This window comes from Ambystoma mexicanum, chromosome 3p, assembly GCF_040938575.1.
Source record: "Ambystoma mexicanum isolate Mex_15411 chromosome 3p, UKY_AmexF1_1, whole genome shotgun sequence".
NCBI classification, from domain to species: domain Eukaryota; kingdom Metazoa; phylum Chordata; class Amphibia; order Caudata; family Ambystomatidae; genus Ambystoma; species Ambystoma mexicanum.
In genome coordinates this window covers 1087632543-1087650455 of record NC_090925.1, presented here as the reverse complement: position 1 = coordinate 1087650455, position 17913 = coordinate 1087632543, and positions in this window count along the sequence as shown.

Genomic DNA, 17913 nt, shown 5'->3' with positions numbered 1-17913 from the left:
TCTATAGACTTGGCCCACGCTTTTGACACAATAAACAGGAAAACTCTATGGGGAAAACTGTCAAAATGGGGCTGCCCGATCGACCTGAGGGAAGCACTGGAACTCCTGCATTCTGGAACAACACTAAGAATACGTTTGGACAGAGCAGGAACACTTTCTAGCGAAATTGGAACATCAGCAGGGATAAAACAGGGATGCAGACTAGCACCAGCTATATTCAATCTTTACATATCTGACATCGAGGAGGCGTTTTATGATATGAGGTGCTTCTGCCCAAGGATTGCAGGCATCCCAGTGGGAAGACTACTTTATGCAGACGATCTCCTTATTATGGACTAAACAGAAGTAGGACTGCAAAGACAGCTAAACGCCTTGTCTAAATACGTGTGGGACAACTCTCTAACCATCAACCCCAAAAAATCCAAAATGATGTTTATAGGAGAAGCAAATAGAACCCGCAGGATGAAAAGAAGCTGGAGTCTCCAAGGGGTCAAAATACCCGAGGTTACATCTATGAAGTATTTGGGGCTAACTGTGAATACAGCATGGTAGACTCACACGGGGCAGCAGCTGTGAAGTCTAGAGCCAAGAACCTAGCAACTCAGGCTAGAATAATCAATTGCAAGTATGGAAAATTCACTCTGCTTCCCATTATTAACTTTTACAAATCAAAGGTGATCACGATCTTGATGTACGGCTCTGAAACGCAACTACAACTTGCAGGCTCTCTATGGAAGCAGGTTGAGGGAATATTTTGGCGACAAGTTTTGAACATGCCAAGATCCCTACCGGTAGAAGTGATCAGGAGACAAATGGGAATGGTATCGTTGTATACTATTATGGTTTGGAAATCACTGTCGATGTTGAGGAAATGCTTACAACCACCAGGCGAAGGAGGGTATGAAGTACTACAAAAAGCTATTTCCTTAAACAGTGAGAAATCTCTAACTGAATGGAGACTTACTTGTGTAGAGATATTGAATAGTCTTGCACTGAATGAAGAGACTTTATTGAAAAATCCTGATCATGTTAAGAAGAAACTCTATGACCAGGATTGGATAGACACAGGTGAACGGATCCGGACCATGAAAAGTGGTGGGGGGATAATGAAAGAAGTTAGGAAACGTGGTCAAATTCCAAACTATCTGACAAAGTTTCCCTGTCCCACAATTAGACAGGAATTCATGAGGTTCCGTTTTAATCTGTTTCCTACAAAAGAGGTTCTCCAGAGACGCATAGTACTCTCTGAGAAAAACTACACATGTCGGCTTTGTAATGGCTTGCTTGAAACTTTAGAAAACTTAACAACCGAATGCGAGTCATTGAAGGATTTAAGAACATTATATCTGGGACACTTGTACCAGAAGTCAACAACATTACTACCAAACTCATTCTGGGTCAGCCTGTGTCAAGGGAGAAGAAATACCGAGATTCTAGCTCTGATGGTCTACGTAAACAAAATCTTTGAGAGACTAACGATAGAAGAAGACGGGGAAAAGGCTCCACCGAGATGAGAAGAATAAAACAGATGACGATGGAGCGATTTTAGACTTTCAGGATGGGAATGGGGTTTTTCTTCACTATTAAGAGTTTTAACTTCTTTTTTTTTAAAAAAAGAATTTTCTTCTCTGTTCAGTAAACAGCATAAAAACAAGTTTAAATGTAAACTATAAAATATGCTAAATAAAAAAAATAAAAAAAATAATTGACATGGGGAGGGAATGTGAATCTGATTTAACGGCACACATCATGCGCCTCATGTTGACCCCACACTTGTTAAGGTCTTAGCAGACTTTTATTTCTTTGCCACAGGCTCATTGCAGTGCACAACATCTATCATATAGGGCAGTTCACAGCCCACAAAATCCTGGTGCTTTCATCACACGCCTCCACGACCACATCAACATGCCCCGTACTGTACAGGTAAGACCAAGAGTCGCCCTGGACGTATATGACATTGCACACTCTCCAGGGTCCTTGACGCCATTGACTGTAAACAAACTGAACACATCTACTGAAGCAAGAAACATTGGCATTCCAAAATGTCCAATTAATGTGAGATAGAAAGCGCCAGATCATGTATAGCAATGACAGTTACCTAGGATGCACACATGACAGCTTTGTACTCTGCCATTCACCTCAGAATCAGGCCCTGTCATTTGGAACCTTTGCCAACATGTGGCTGCTTGGTGAATATGACTGATCGCACACATGCCAAAACTGTCATGTTGCATTCATTGTTCACAAGATGGGGACTGTGGCCATCCTCACTTCTGCACAGAAACAGACAAACCAGAAGACATACTGAACGTGTTGTGCATGGATGAGGGTACTCAATTGAGTGCCCTTTACAAGATAGCAGCTGCATTGGTCACCAGCGACCTTCCCAAGATAGCCGATTCTTGTTCTAGGTCGCTTAGGATGTGCTGCGCCAGAATTTTCATTAGCGGGCCCACTGCCACATTTGTTGCATCTCAACACTTCTAGTGAGTGTCACTGATTCTAGTTCATGTTCCCTTCCTTGTTCTTCGTTCCTCTGGAGTCCTTGTTCTTCTGCCTCACACTCTTGAATTGTGTCACATTTTGATTGATGTTCCCTGCCCTGTTTCCCTAATTCTCTTGCCTGCTGCTGCCTTCTTGAGTTCATGCCTCCCATTCTGGTATCCTAAATCGCCAACCCAGGACTACAGAGAACGTGAGAGAGAGTGAAACATGCAACCTAAGAGCTTTTTCCCTGTGTTTATCTTCTCTTTTGGCTTCACTCCCCAAGATGCCCTGCACGTAGGTGTATACAGTCTAGGGACATAGTGGCTTTAGGCAGGGGGAGACCAATTTTCTGTAAGGCACGCCAGGATCGATCCCAGGTAAGACATGAACTTTACAGATTAAGACGCCAACGTTAACTTGTATGACCGAGGGCTGCTATGGATCAAGTACAGCAGTTATTTGGGCAGTCCAAACCTTGACTGCTGAAGTGCAGGCATTGACCCAGGAAAACACTGCCTTGTGGAAAGCTGTAGCTATGAGAGAATGTTATCCTTTACCCTCCTATGCCCGGATTATCCAAAGGGAAGCTTGGTGGGAAACCAAAGCATTTGACAGCATTTATGAGTGCTTGTAACTGTTCAGTTCACATTTAAAGCCACAGAACGTGTCAAAGTAGGCTTTATGATTGGCAATATGAGCAGAAACGCTCTTGCATGGGCTACACAGCTTGTCACATCGGTTAGCCCTTTGCTGGATCAATATGGTGCTTTTGTAAAAGGAGTGTTTGATCGACTTGAGTTGACATACTCAGCGCAAGAAGCTCAACTTGATTTACAGCAGGGAAGTTTGGATATTCTGACCTATGTGACGAAATTCTATCAAATAGCAGATGAGACTGGTTGCCCCTAAGGAATTCGATTTTTTCGAAGAGGACTTCAGGAGGAACTTAAAGATGAACTTGCTAGAGTCCCTCGACCTGCAGCGTTTATCGAGCTAGTAACCATAGTTTTGCAGCTGGATTTCCGACTAAAGGAACATCGCCTAGAGAAACGGGAAGGTCATTTCAGCAATCTTTTGCCTGTTTCCAAGGTTGATCCACCACTCACTTTATCATCTTCTGAGGGTGTGGGTATCCACTAAGGCGTGGCATGTGATACTTTTGTCTGCCGAAGAAAGATCAGAGCGGCGTACATTGGGGTTATGCATGTACTGCAGGAACCATTTGGTCTTAGTGCAAAGTGGCTCCCAAGAGAAAGTCGGGAAACAAGTCCACCTGGTCCTAGAAAGGACGGAGGAATGGGAGATTTTTACTTGCCCCCTATGCTTCAACCAAACCACCTAAAGGAACCCGAGTAGCTTCAGATTGATCTTTTTGTTATTGGCATATTACTTACTGACAATGCACAATGGGTCATTACTGCTCAAGCCCTGTTGCAGCCTCAGGCTTATTTATAGACGATAAGCGGGCATCTGAACACGACATTTACAGATGAACCAAGTCTCTTACTACCCGTATTGAGGGTGTGGATGGGCAACCTTTGAGTTCTGGACCAATAGCTGAACATACTGAGTCTCTTCAAATGAAAGTTGCTGCACATTCGTAAAATGGGGTTTTCAATCTCTATTAAGGCAGCACATTTCGCTGTGATATTGGGTTTACTATTGCTTCATCTCCAAAATCCCTACATTCATTGGTCCTCCTGTACCATTTTGTTGGGCTCTGAATTCTGCATCTATCAATGTCTTCCAGAAGGTGGTCAAGCTGTTAACCAACCATTGCTTGAATGGCCCATGGATGCCTCCAGTATTGTGCATTTGGCTTCCTCACCTGAAAAAATACTATGAGAATGTGGACATATTCTTAGATATGGACATCAGAGCTTTGCCGCCTCACAAATACTTCAACTGTGCCACAGATTTGGTTCCCGATGCAGTGGTGCCATTTGGAAGAAAGTTCATCCTCTCAGAACCTGAAAAGAATGCCTTGTCGGCATATCTACAGGCCAATCTCAAAAATGGACTGAACTCAGAGTCCACGTCTTTGGCGGGCTCATCGTTATTCTTTGTGCCTTTGAAGGATACTAGCGAATTAAGGCCCTGTCTGGATTATCGAAAACTAAATCGCCTGACCATCAATGATAAGTATCCTCTCCTACTCATTTGTGACATTGTGGAAGCAGTACGGGGAGCAGTGATATTTACCAAGTTGGATCTCAGGGGTGCCTAGCACTTACTTCGCATTAAACCTAGCGAAGGGTGGAAAACAGCAGTTAGAACCCTTCGGCTGCTTCGAATACCGGGTGATGAACTTTGGCCTGACTGATAAACCACTGCTATTCCAGAGATTCATTGACCATGTTTTTTGTATTCACTAGACCATTTGGTAATTGCATACCTGGTTGACATTTTAATATTCTCCTCGTCCAGTGTGTTTCATACTAAACATGTTAAGGATGTCCCCTGAAGGCTCTCCAGTCACCATTTATATGCCAAGCCCGAGAAATACTGTTTTGCACAATCTTCTGTTCACTTGTTGGGTTATATTATTTCTCACAAAGGCATCGCCGCTGTCGACCCAAAGGAGACATCAGCTGTTTTGGAGTTGCCTACACCTCAATTTCTCAATCTCTCAAGGACATAGATAGTTTACTGGCTTTAGCCAACTTTGATCAGAAATGATTTCTCAACTAGCCAAGATTTCTTGAAAGGAAAGAAGAGGTTTTACTAGAATCTTTCTGTGGACTTGGCGTTTAGGAATCTGAAAGAGATGTTTACATCGGCTCCAATTTTATGACATCTCTAGTACCTACCTTGGATGATCATCTTCAAGTGCTCCATTAGACTCATGCCCTGGCATTTCAGGCCTTAGGAAAAGGTGATGGATGCTTACAGAAGGTCTATGATTAAAAAATGAAGGCTTGGTCCATGTATGAAGTGATTGAAAAGCTGTGGCTTTCTTCAAAGTACCTACCTCGACATCTTGTGCCGTCCAAATTGTCTGCAAAATGTGTTGGCCCTTTCCCTGTCTTGGAAATTGTTAAACTGGTAACGTACCATCTGCGGCTGCTCCACTCCTGAAATCGTATCATCCTTTGTTTTTCATATGTCTCTACATAAGCCCCTTGTTGAGGGTTCAGATTTGAACAGGCTTAGTGACCCCCGCCCCTGCTCCAGTCTATGTACATGTGGTTTTAGCATATGAGTTGGTAATGCAGCAGTGTATGTGTACATAAGTTTAAATAGGCATTCATGTGTTTTTTAATGCTTGTGCATTGTAACTCTGTGTACTTGACTCTGTATAGGTTTGTAATACGCCAATGTATACATATATATTGTTATATTCTTGAAACCACCAAGTGTTGCATCGGTGTAGAAAAATCACACTCACAGCTTTACAAAAAATGGCGACACGAACATCACGGTCCATCCAGTATATCGATAAAAAATATCTTTATTCCATCAATTCATTAAAAACCATCATTCAGCCATTACCCAGCAAAGTATTAGGGAGGCAAATAAACTGACGCGTTTCGCCACTCCTGGTGGCTTGATCACATAATTATTGTATTCAACTTCCTTCGTAATGTAGTCACTCCTATTGCCTTGGGTTACCATAGAAAGAGGACTATTTTGCATTTTTCTTAGTTGTCCCTCCTCTCTTTCAGTGCATGTGTCCTTGTTAATACAGAAATAATTGTGAGTACTCCGCCATTTTATGATGTTGTCACAAAACATTACAGGCATTGTGATATCTCAAGGATATAGAAACCATTTAATTTAGGTATAGTATATTGTTTAAATGTAGAGACAGTTTGACCATTCTTACTTAATAGCATTGTATCTCTATTCTTATTTTCCACAATTTCAATCCCTAAAACCACATTTTAATTCTCTTCATAGGGTGTGCAAAACTTATAAGTACGGATTAGACTATGGATTGCCTTAAATCTGAACAACAATGCATTTAGTGTATCGCTAATTTTTGTATATGCTTCCTAATAATACTGTGCATAATGCATAGCAAGTAACACAAAGGCGTAACATTCATTTAATTTCTGCATTTGATTTTAAATATATTTCATTTTCTAGGGATCTAGTACTTATTCCATGTATTATTAGTCCACTATTGCCTAGGCATATTATCCAGAATTGTAATACTGATTATCATACATTTTGCAAAATAAGGTGCATAGTGCATATCACTGTCTGTAAAATGACCAGCTTATTTATGATGTGCATATTGCTAAAGTGCATAGTGCCTGGCAGTATTTATAAAATGCAAGTTGCTATAGTGCATAGTGCCAAGCAGCATTCATAAAGTGCTAATGCCTATCCATCAGTAATACGGGAACTGATGCTTTTATTTCCATATCAATCTTTTAGCTCTACTGTTTGAGAGATACCACATCATAATCTTCCTAGAAGCTATTAATGTCTTCCTATTTTGTGACTATATATTATACAAGCGAAACTTCGTAACCTTTGGCAATGTATGTGAAACTCAACAATTATCAGTCATCATATTAAAACCACATCTAGAAAAAGTTAAAATCAAGGAAAGAAAACAAAGAGAATTGCCCACCAATTAGAAATAAGCTCTATATCATTTTTACCAATGTACCTAATTTAGCCACCACAAATCAAATACTTTTGGAGTTTCTATGTCTTATTATTCGTTTCAACTCATGACTCTTAAATACATCACAAGTTATTTTCCCCTCTTCCCAAATTTCTTTTTCTCATTTTAGAGGAGATTATAGAGAGACAGATCCTGATTTCAAGGGGCATAATGTAAAGAATATGTTCACACTAAGGGGGATACCAGCTGTTTGCATATTGAGAATAACACTACTCAAGAATAATGTATCTATTGGGTTATTCCCCGAGAAAAGTATACAGTTCTTCATCAATATCATGTCCCTTTGGAATCTTGCTTTCAAAATCAATGATGTAACGAGTTTCTTGTTGTTTTAGCAGTTTCTCTATGTCTCCCCCTCTCGGCCCAAGCTCAATGTGATGTAAGCCAAATAATGAGAAGTCCTTCAGTTTGCCATCATGTTTCCCCCAGAAATGTTTGGCCATAAGATATGTGACATCTTTGTTTTTAATGGCCCTCACATGTTGCAGAATCCTAATCTTTATCTTACATTTCGTACTCCCTACATACCATGTTATGCATGTACATGTTAATATGTATACAACGTATTCTGTCTCGCATGTTATCCTACTAGTAATGTTCATCACAGTGTTCAAAATAGGATGTCAATACGTTGTGCAGTCTTGTGCAAATTCAAATATCTTACATTTAGTGCATTTGTGAAACCCTTTGTTCTTTTGATCCAGCCAAGTTATTTTGGTTTTACTGGTTTCACTCCCCATATAACTGATCACTAGGTGGTCTTTTATTGATTTACATTTCTGATAACTCACATTAGGGTGTTTTCCAAGGGCGTGATTTAAATCATTATCTGTCATGAGCACCTTCCAATGTTTTAACAGGATATCTCTTACACTTTTTACTGTTTCTCCATAGGTAAGTATAAGACGAGTTGCCTCTTTTCCTTTCATTGTACTGATCATATTGGAATTCGCTAACAATAATATGGATCTCTTACATATGCGTGCTTTAATGTACGCCCGTTCAATCACTTTTTTCGGATAACATTGTTGTTTGAAACCCCATGCTGTGAGTTGACTTTCTTTATCGTATGTTTCAATATTTGAGCAATTTCTCCTTAGCAGGATAAATTCCCCACAAGGGATGCTCCAAATAAGATTTTTGGAGTGTGCACTTCTGGCGTTTAAGGGAGTATTAGCCTCGGCAGGTTTCCTGAATAGTTTACTTTGCAATTGTCCTTTTTCAATGTAAACAGTGACGTCAAGAAACACTACCTCTTCACGACTGTGAGTTTCTGTAAATTTCAAATTGAAGGCATTCTCATTCAAAGGCTCAACAAACTCAACCTATTCCTTTGAGCTTCCATTCCAAATGATAAAAAGATTGTCAATATAGCAATACCACAATATGATCTTACTAGTATATTTTGTATTGCTCTCCTTCCATGCTTTTCCCAATAACCCATCATTAAGTTGGCATAAACTATGACAAATGTCGTGCCCATGGCTGTGACTTGTTTTTGATTGTAGTATTTCTGATTAAAGAGAAACACGTTATTGGTAAGGCATAATTCGATCATAGCAAGAATCATCTCTGTGTGTCTTGTATAGTGGAGAGATCTTGTATTTCGAAAATGTTCACAAGCCTTGAGGCCACATTTGAGTTTTATAGATGTGTATAATGAAACTACATCCATTGTAGCAAGGATGTATTCAGGTTCGCAAGGTAATTCCTCAATTTGGGACAGGAAATCCTTCATATCTCTCAGATAGGAAGGGAGATTTAACACAAAAGGAAACAATGTCTCATCGATATATTTCGACATATTTTCTAATAGCAAGTCAGTCAATGTAACTGTGGGTCTTCCCAGAGGTTCGGTCATATTTTTATGTATTTTAGGTAAAAAATACACCGTGGGGACGGTCGAGTGGGCTTTATATAGGAATTTCTGATCTTGTTCTTCCAGCATTCCTTTTGTCTCCAATTAGATAAAAATTGCTTTACCTTAGTCTCCAGATCTTTCATAGGGTTGTTGGTTAATTTCTCATAACATTCCCTGTCGATGAGTTGCTTGTTTGCCTCAAAAATATAGTTTTCTCTATTCATCAACACAATGTTACGCCCTTTATCTGAGGCTTTGATGATGCATTGTGATAGCGAACTCAATTCGTTAAGTGCCAAAACATGTCTTTTACACATATTCATTTTGAAGATGTTCTGTTGTTGTTTCCTAATCTTCTTCATATCATTAATCACCGGATTTTGAAAGGTTTCGATTGTATTGACGACCATCATTGGAGGATTGAATTTTGACTTGGCTTTAAGTTTACTACTTTTATACCATTCAGTATTGATGTTCAGTTAATCAGGATTAACCTCTAGATTGTCAGTTGTTGCCAAACCGTCTTCTTGTAAATATATTAAGGTGGAAAGTGTACCTAAATCTTCAGCTGTTACTTCAGTCCCTCCATCTTGAGGTGTTTTCACCCGTCCTCTATATGGATTATTAAAGAAATATGTACTAGTCGAAATCAATCCTTGTTTGTACATAATGAAATTGGGGTGCTGGACAGAAATTAAAGCCTAAACTGAGGAGTTGTTGCTGGTCATTTGTTAGTTCATGGTTTGATAAATTAATGACGGACATTTTGGCGCTCTCTTTCAGTGATTCCTTGCTTATTTCCCAGAGCGTAGTGATCTCCCTGAGGTATTCGTTGTTGAGCCGCCTCTATATGTTCTATGTGTAGGTATGTGTATATCAGACTAATAAATGTCTGTAGGTGTACATGTGGTAGTTTTTATTTTATCCACATGTATTATTATATGATTCAGTGTTGTTGTAAATTAGTGTTTATATTCATGAACCTTATATGCAGATGTGTAAATGCATGAATGTGGTGGGTGAATGTGAATAAATCATTGAGTATTTGTGAGTGTTCTTGAAAATGTATAAGTTATCAATGTTGGTGATGTGAAAAACCTGAAGTTGTTTTCACACCTACTCCCTTGTATCCTCTTCTCAGGTGGCCAGGGAAAGGCCATCGCTTTTGGATCCTGACCCTGGGGGTGGATGTGCAAGGGAGGATCACCTGGGTGGCGGGTCCTTGTGAAGTGGGGAGAGGATGTCTTTAGTGAGGCATGGTATTCCCCTTTCCCTTATAATAATAAATCCTACTCTCCCCCTACCTACATAGGTTACTGCCAGTCATTTCCCCACAGTCATACCACTCTAGTACTGGGACGAGGAAGAGGTGACTAGGAGTTGTACACACTAACATGCAGTTACACCACTCTGGTGTTACACTACTCTGGAACTGAGACGAGGAAGAGGCCTGGAAATTAGTGTGAGGGTCAGGCATGTCCAGAGAACTCCAGTAATTGTGGTCAGGCGATTGGGCTTGAGGGCTCACACCTGCAAGAGGAGAGTCCTGCCTGGAGGCAAGGATGGCACCAATTGCATGGGAGAGACTGGGAGAGGCTCGAAAGCCGGTGAAGTCTCCTCTGCCTTGTCCGCACACTCCCAAGTACTGCAGGCCACTAGTTGCGTCCGCGTGTTTGGCGAGCGGGACTACTGGTAACCCACAACGAAGATTGCAGAAAGCGAGCGCTGCTCGTATAGCCCCTGAAAACATGTGTGCGGAACCGGGAGAAGCCAGGAGAAAAAAGACAGAGGATGCCTGGAGGAGCCGCCAAGTACCGGTGAGTGAGTTGCAGGGAACACTAATACCGGAGCATTCCTGGGGCTACAATTGGGCATATGAGAATGCCGGATGAACTGAAACATGTGTGCAAGTGTTGGTGGACCCAAAGTGAGGAGTTTTAGAACATCGGGCAAATGCTGAACCATAAAGAGAGAGACTGAAATGTACAGCAAGCATTATTGAATACCAAACTAAAGGAAAGTTTTGATAAACCTGAAAATGAAATGAAAGCATGGGTGAAACGCACGTAATGAACATTTAAAGACAAAGAATGAATACAGTAAAATAAATGATGAGCACTTATGAAATGAATCTTTATGAATACATCAAAGCAAGCTATGTGCACTAATGAAGAGTGTGAAAGCAAAGTGGTGGAAGAGATTGAGCACCACAGAGTGAGTTGTGTGGAAGAACATACTGTGGCAAAGGCAAGAGACTGTCAAGGAGAATCCAGAGCAAATGTAAAGCAAAGCACAGGTGCAATGGAAGAGAAACCTGTGTGGGCAAGAAAGCCTAGGGTTATCGGTTGCATGACCTGTAATGGCTGGACCATATGGTTCCACAACTGCGCCTAGACTGACGATACCCTGTCTAGAAAAGGCCAAGAAGAGTAAAGATAAAGGTAACCTTTAAAAGTGTCGCTAACGGAATTAACGCTGCCAATACCGCTCTGCCGGATCATGAACCGGTGCACATACCATTGTCTGTAAAATCAGCTGGCACTACTCCAGCCGGCCACACGAGGCGCAAACACAGCCGCATCGCAAGTCCATGTTTGACGGTATTAGCGCCAAAGAATCCTCAGGCATTAAGCGCATTATGGAAAACCAATTAAATAAATAAATAAAAACTGGCGCATATAGCACGAAAAACACAGGGCTGTTACCTCCAGCTGGAGGTAAATGAACACTGGTGCCTGTAATTAAGCCACAGGTGATCCCAATCCACCCCAGAGTGCTAAAAAAAAGGCACACCCTAACACAAACACTGTTTCCAACACCATGCTACCACTAGCCACTGTGAGCTGGGACAGGCAGCTGCTCATGGTGCGGCTGGAAATAGAGAGGCAGGACAACCAGGCCCAGGCACAGGGAGTACAGGCAGAGGTTAGAGAGGGGGAGGAGAAGCAGAGCCCAGACAAGGCATGCACTGCCCCTCAGGGTTAGGCCCTCACCCTGGACCCTCACTGACAGCTAGTTGGTCACCCTATACTGCCTCAACAGGGAGACTATAACAAAGCTGCTCACCACAATACAGGACGACATAGGGAGCAGGATCAACATCCAGGCAGTGGTGCCCCCACTCCTGTAGCTAGTGTCTGTTCGACAATTCCTCTGAACTGGCACCTTCCAGGACTCAGTGGCCATGATGCACAGCATGGAACAGCCCACGTTCTGTGCAGTGTTGGGCCAGGTGCTTGAAGCCCTCCTTCCTCCAGTGTAACACCACATTTCACTGCCTACTACCCCAGCACAGGTCAATGTCATGAAGGTACAGTTCTATGCCATTGCCCACATGTCAAATGTGATTGCTGCGCTGGACTGTACCCATGTTGCACTGGTGGCCTCCCAGGGCCACGTAGCAGTGCACCGTAACTGCAAGCACTACCACTCCCTGAATAAGCAGGTGACCTGTGAGCCCTACCTTTACATGACACACTGCTATGCCCGCTATCCTGGTTCCACCTATGATGCCATGGTCCTGTGGAACAGCACACTGCCAGGATACATTGAGAGGCACAAAGGACAACAGACCTGGAATGTGGGTGAGTAGAAAAGCCAGCAGGGATGCACTGTGAAGCATATGCCCAAATGGGGAGGGGGCTGCAAATAACTACACAAAGGATGGCATGACAAGCAATTGCAAATTCCGTACTTGACCAACTCCCACATCAACATCACAGTACAGGCCAGGGAGAATGCACATGCCAGACTTACCTCCATGAAGATGCTGATGTACACATTAAGTATCAACTATAAACTCCAACATGACTACAGGTACGACAATGCAACATACACTTACCAATGCAATGGTGACAAATGGGTCATGGTGCATGCCCCCAGACGTCAGGAGCAGACCAGCCTACCCCTGTTGCTGGCACCCATGGGGACCTTTAAGGCCCCAAAAGGTTACCTCAAGACTTCCTGGAGTCAGTCCTGGTGCCGTTGGCGCCAGGCTCATATTGTTCCATCATGCAAATCAGGTTATAGGGAAGCATGAAGGCACACATAGTCCAGCCTGGAAGAACTGAGTCAAACAGTCTAGTTTCCAGGGTGTGGTTGGAGGGACTACGTTACCTGGGACTACTTGTGCAAGGCTACATAAACCACTTCCTAAGGACAGAACACGCTTCGCATGATTCTGCACTCCTGCAGTGTAACTCTGACCGTGTCTGCTTACCTCCAGTTTGCCTACTCTTCAGTCAAGCCATCCTTGGGAACCACGAACCATCCGCACCTGCTTGAGAAAAGGAAAGGAAGCGAGAACAAGAACAGCAGTTGAATCCTTACCTGAAACAGTCCATCCGAAAGGTTTCCTCTTCTGCCACTCTCAGGAATCGTCGCATCTGCAGAAAGGAAACACAAGCATAGTGAGCCAATACTCACCCGCAGGCTGCACTCTTCCAGTAATCCATCGAAGCAGTTCACGCGATCACCGCTCCGGAGTCACACCGCACCTGCAGAACAGAAAAAGAAACCATCAGGTTAGTCGCGCAAGAGAAAAGAACCATTTCTAAATACATTTTGACGCTGCGCTCTTGCGCTAATACTCACCTGCAGGAATACTACTCAGCGTCGCAGAGAGGAGTCAATTCTTCATCTGGCACCTCCAAAACCGCACCTGCAAAGGAATAAGAACAATAGTGAGAACTTTGGCAACAAAGAACATTTAAGCAAAACAATACCAAGAATCTATTGGTATAGAGACTTACCCACGGAGTCACAGTTGTTCAGGACTCTGCTACAGCCGTAGGATCAGTGACACAACTAGATCCAGAAGAGAGGCCTACGAACTTTAACGCGCCCCTGCATTCAGTCGCAGGACGGAGAATCCACCATTTAAACACCTGAGGTGAGGCATAAGCAGAGGGGAGCACTAGGAGGTTATGGGAGGTGGGAGTCTAGCCCCCCCCCCATGGAGCCGGTTAACATCTCGTTTCGACATTCTAGGCAAACGCTCACTGGTGAAAGAAGTGGTGAGACAGAGAAGACACGTGCAGGCATTCATCGCTCAGCTTCGTGCAACGCCCCAGTGGAGACCAGGTGAGCGTTACAAAATGGCCACATCGCTTCACACAAAAAGAACCCTGTCAGTACCACAGCCATGCATGTGCAGCCAGCCAACAATGGCGACCCGGCAGACCCAAATGCTCAGGGAGGGCCCATGGGAAATCCAGCATGCCACATGTACAGTGGAAATACACTGCCACATAACAGCCACTGTGTCAGCTGCACATGTCACCAACATACACCTCACATGACATATTCTGCAAGGAAACAGGGTGTATATGAAGTAGAAACAATACATAAAATGAGTGACAAAGCATGTACAGACATAGAATCGACCCATGGCATGAAAACCAGGTCCATTTGCATGCACAAACTGGCCATTGCCGTGCTATTGTGTAAGCCCAGTAGCACACCATTACACTGTGACTAATGCCTGTGCCTCCCCCCAAGCAGGTGACTCTGAATACCCATATCTGCCCTGGCTGACCACTGTGAATTATTCACAAACACTGCAGGATAATGCCTACAACCACGCTCACAGCAGGACTCGAGTGTGCATTGAGTGATGTGTGATTTTTGATAATTTGTAGTGTGTGTGTGTGTGTGTGTCTGTATGTGTGTGTGTGTGTGTGTGTGTGAGAGAGAGAGAGAGAGAGAGAGAGAGAGAGAGAGAGTGAGAGAGAGAGTGAGATAGAGAGAGAGGGAATAGGAAGAGAGATAGAGAGAGAGAGAGAGAGAGAGAGAGAGAGAGAGAGGCATGTATTGTGGCAATGTTTTTGTTCAGAGGACTTGCTAGTTCTGGGGTTAAAGTGTGAGTCTGGCTTGGCAAACGCACTTTCAAGTTCATTCATGGCATCACCAACACTCAGGATCTGCGGCAGAGTCTCAAAAATCCTTTGCCCCTCATATCCCAGATGGTGCATCAACAGAACAACTTTCCTGTCATTGGAAAATGAATTCCCACCTGCGGCTTTAAGGTAGTGTAAAAATCCCTTCTTCCACTGTGCCCATTTGATTTTAACTGATCCTGGGGTAGCCATGAACATTGGTGGTCCACTTACATTGGACATTGCCATTTCAGGTCCGTTTGCAGTCCGATCTTCTTGTCATCTGACAACTGCTCTCCTTTATTCCTAAACAGTTTCCTCCCCTTATGCGCACTCCCCTTTCCACTCTTCTGCTCACTCCTCCTTCCACTCTTCCTCTTCCTTATCTGCGTTGGTCTTCTCCCCTCCTGCACGCTTCCCCTTTCACTCTTCTTCTTCCCTCCTGTGCACTTCCACTTCCACTCTTCTTCTCCTTTTCCTCCATTTGCCTGTCTTCTCCCCCTTTTGTCTCTCTTCATCTCTTCGTACTCCCCTTACTCTCTTCTTCTCCTTGGTCCTCAGCTGCAGCTTTAAACACTGCATAAGCACGGTGCTACAGCCCTTCGAATCGTCAGCTCCTCTACACCATGGACTATGGTAAAAGAGATCAGTCAATTAGTGAAGTGGGCAGAGTTGGAGCAGACAGCGTAATTCAGATGTCAGGAAGACAGCTTGAATGCTGGCAGGCTTCGGTGGACTGGGGCAGAGTCGCGATCACGACCAGGTGGGAGCGGTAGGGGTTTTATGATGAGGGGGAAGGCAGGGCAGGCGGCACTCAGGGTGCGCAAGGGGAAAACTTACTTGGTGCGTTGTGTTTTATCACAATGTTGGCTGCTACAACGTTAGTGCAAACAAAGCCGCGGCCCCTCGTTAATGGCATCTGGACGCGTGCAAGGTCTTGATAGGCTTTATTGAGATAAATATAACATCAAAAGACCCCCAGCAACACAACACAGCGCCAACACGTATTGCTGGCCATCAACTGCCCAACATAGAATTCCCAGTGAAAGTAAACAAGCAAATCACAGATGCAGAACAGTGATGTTGACTTCATGACATGATGAACACAGCAAAGCTAACAAGCTAACACTATACCACTGTTTCATCATACTTGAGCAGATAAGGTTCTATTTTCTTGTTGAATCCAATTGCATGGTCATGGCATGTCTTCATATTAGATGGTTTTTGCAGTGCTTGCAATACTGCCATTCCATCAGGGACAGCTGCTGAATATGTTTGCTCTGATGCAGATAATCTGTATTCAGTAACAAATGAAGAGAAGAGACCACTGTCATGTTGTTTAGAAACCTCTGTATGTTGTTCCTCTTCCAGGATCTTCACCAGCTTGCTTTTGTTTACAGCTAAAATCATTGTAACATTTAAGGTGAATATTGAAATGGGTACTGCAGACAATTTGTAATTACTCATGCATTACTGTAGACAAATGTCAATTTGATTTTGTGAATCAATTGGTGAACGCGTGAACAAAGAACGATCTATCTTCAACTGCACTATGGTGTCTGATACTTTTGTCTTAACAACTTTGCGTGCACTTTTACAGAGCTGAAGGTTCTTTTTCTTCATTGGTGTCCAGAGGCTACAACTGTTTGAGTCAAACCAGTCTTCTTTAAATCTGTTGTATTTTTGGCAACCTTTTCCTGTGCGTCTTGATGTGTCCTTCTGAATTATTTCATCAAAAACTGCATTTGTCTAGATGTTGATGGTTTTTTTTCCATCATAATTCACATGATTAGTAAATTTAATTATCGAGTTGTAGTTCTGTTCAACATCTTCCGTTTGCTATGTTGCTTTGGATGCTGTTAGGTGGTGATGTTTTGACCGTTCGTAATCTGTGATTCCTACAATTCTTTTTGCTTCTGTAGACAGCCTTGACAGCTCAGGAGAGGCTAAAAAGAATCACAACATAATTGTGGACTGATTTTGTTTCTTGGGAATCATCTACTTGTAAAATATAAGTAACTTCTTAAGCTCAGGTTCCATCCTTTCCTTGATTTCAACATGCTCTTTGTAGAATTCATCGATAATGCATTTGAAAAGTGCAAGCCTTAGTGACGTGTATGCTTCAACTGCTCTCCTTACGCACTTCACTGACAGAATCTTCAAAAAAACATTTGCATCATAAAGTACAGTTAAGGTGGCCTCAATGCCTGTGCCATCGAAGAAAGAACCTATAGCTTGAAGCATTGCCATTATTATATGTAGCTCATAAGGTCTAAGCATCCAGCTCTTTCACAAGTCTTTTGTAGCCATAGCTCATTTGAGAACAGGCTTGTAAAGGCCAAGATCCAATGTCACACCTGTTTTTGATTCTGGGGTGACAAAAGATGTTATTTTCTCCAACTTCTTCATGAATGCAAGCTGTGTCTGTGTGCTTGTTAGGCTGGCATCTATGAGTGGGAGTACACATACTCTAGTATCTTTAGTTGGAGGATCACTTATAATGGAATTGTGAGCTGATCAAGTCAGAACTGTAGTGAGTGGCTCTGACTCGGACTCACATTAATCAGTCTTGGTTTCTTCAGAGGGTTACAATGTGTATCCAGCAACTATTAATTGAGACATTCTTGAAAATCACTCAATTGCAAGACTTCTGCCATCATCCAAAGTAAGCCTTCAAGCCTGTTGGAATCTAAAATAAGCTTATTCCTAACTGTATAATCAGTGATTTGACTGCTTACAGGATTCAGAGGTCTACATCCTTTGGGAATGTTGCAAGACATGACCTCAGACAGAGACTGAGGAATCGTCTGCATTGATCGAAGTGATGATAGCCCTGATTTATTTATTGGACATCGAGCCAGGAGTTATCTTACAGGTGATCTGTTTCTCCACACACCTCAGGATTATGTGCTTGGTGTGGCTTCCTAAACCCCTCACCCATCAGCATCCAGAGGACCCTGCCGGGTAGACCCCTCCCTCCCTAGCCATTCCCTCTCTACCCATGAGCATTTATTGTATTTTTTCCTTTTTCTTTCTTACTTTCTTTTCTT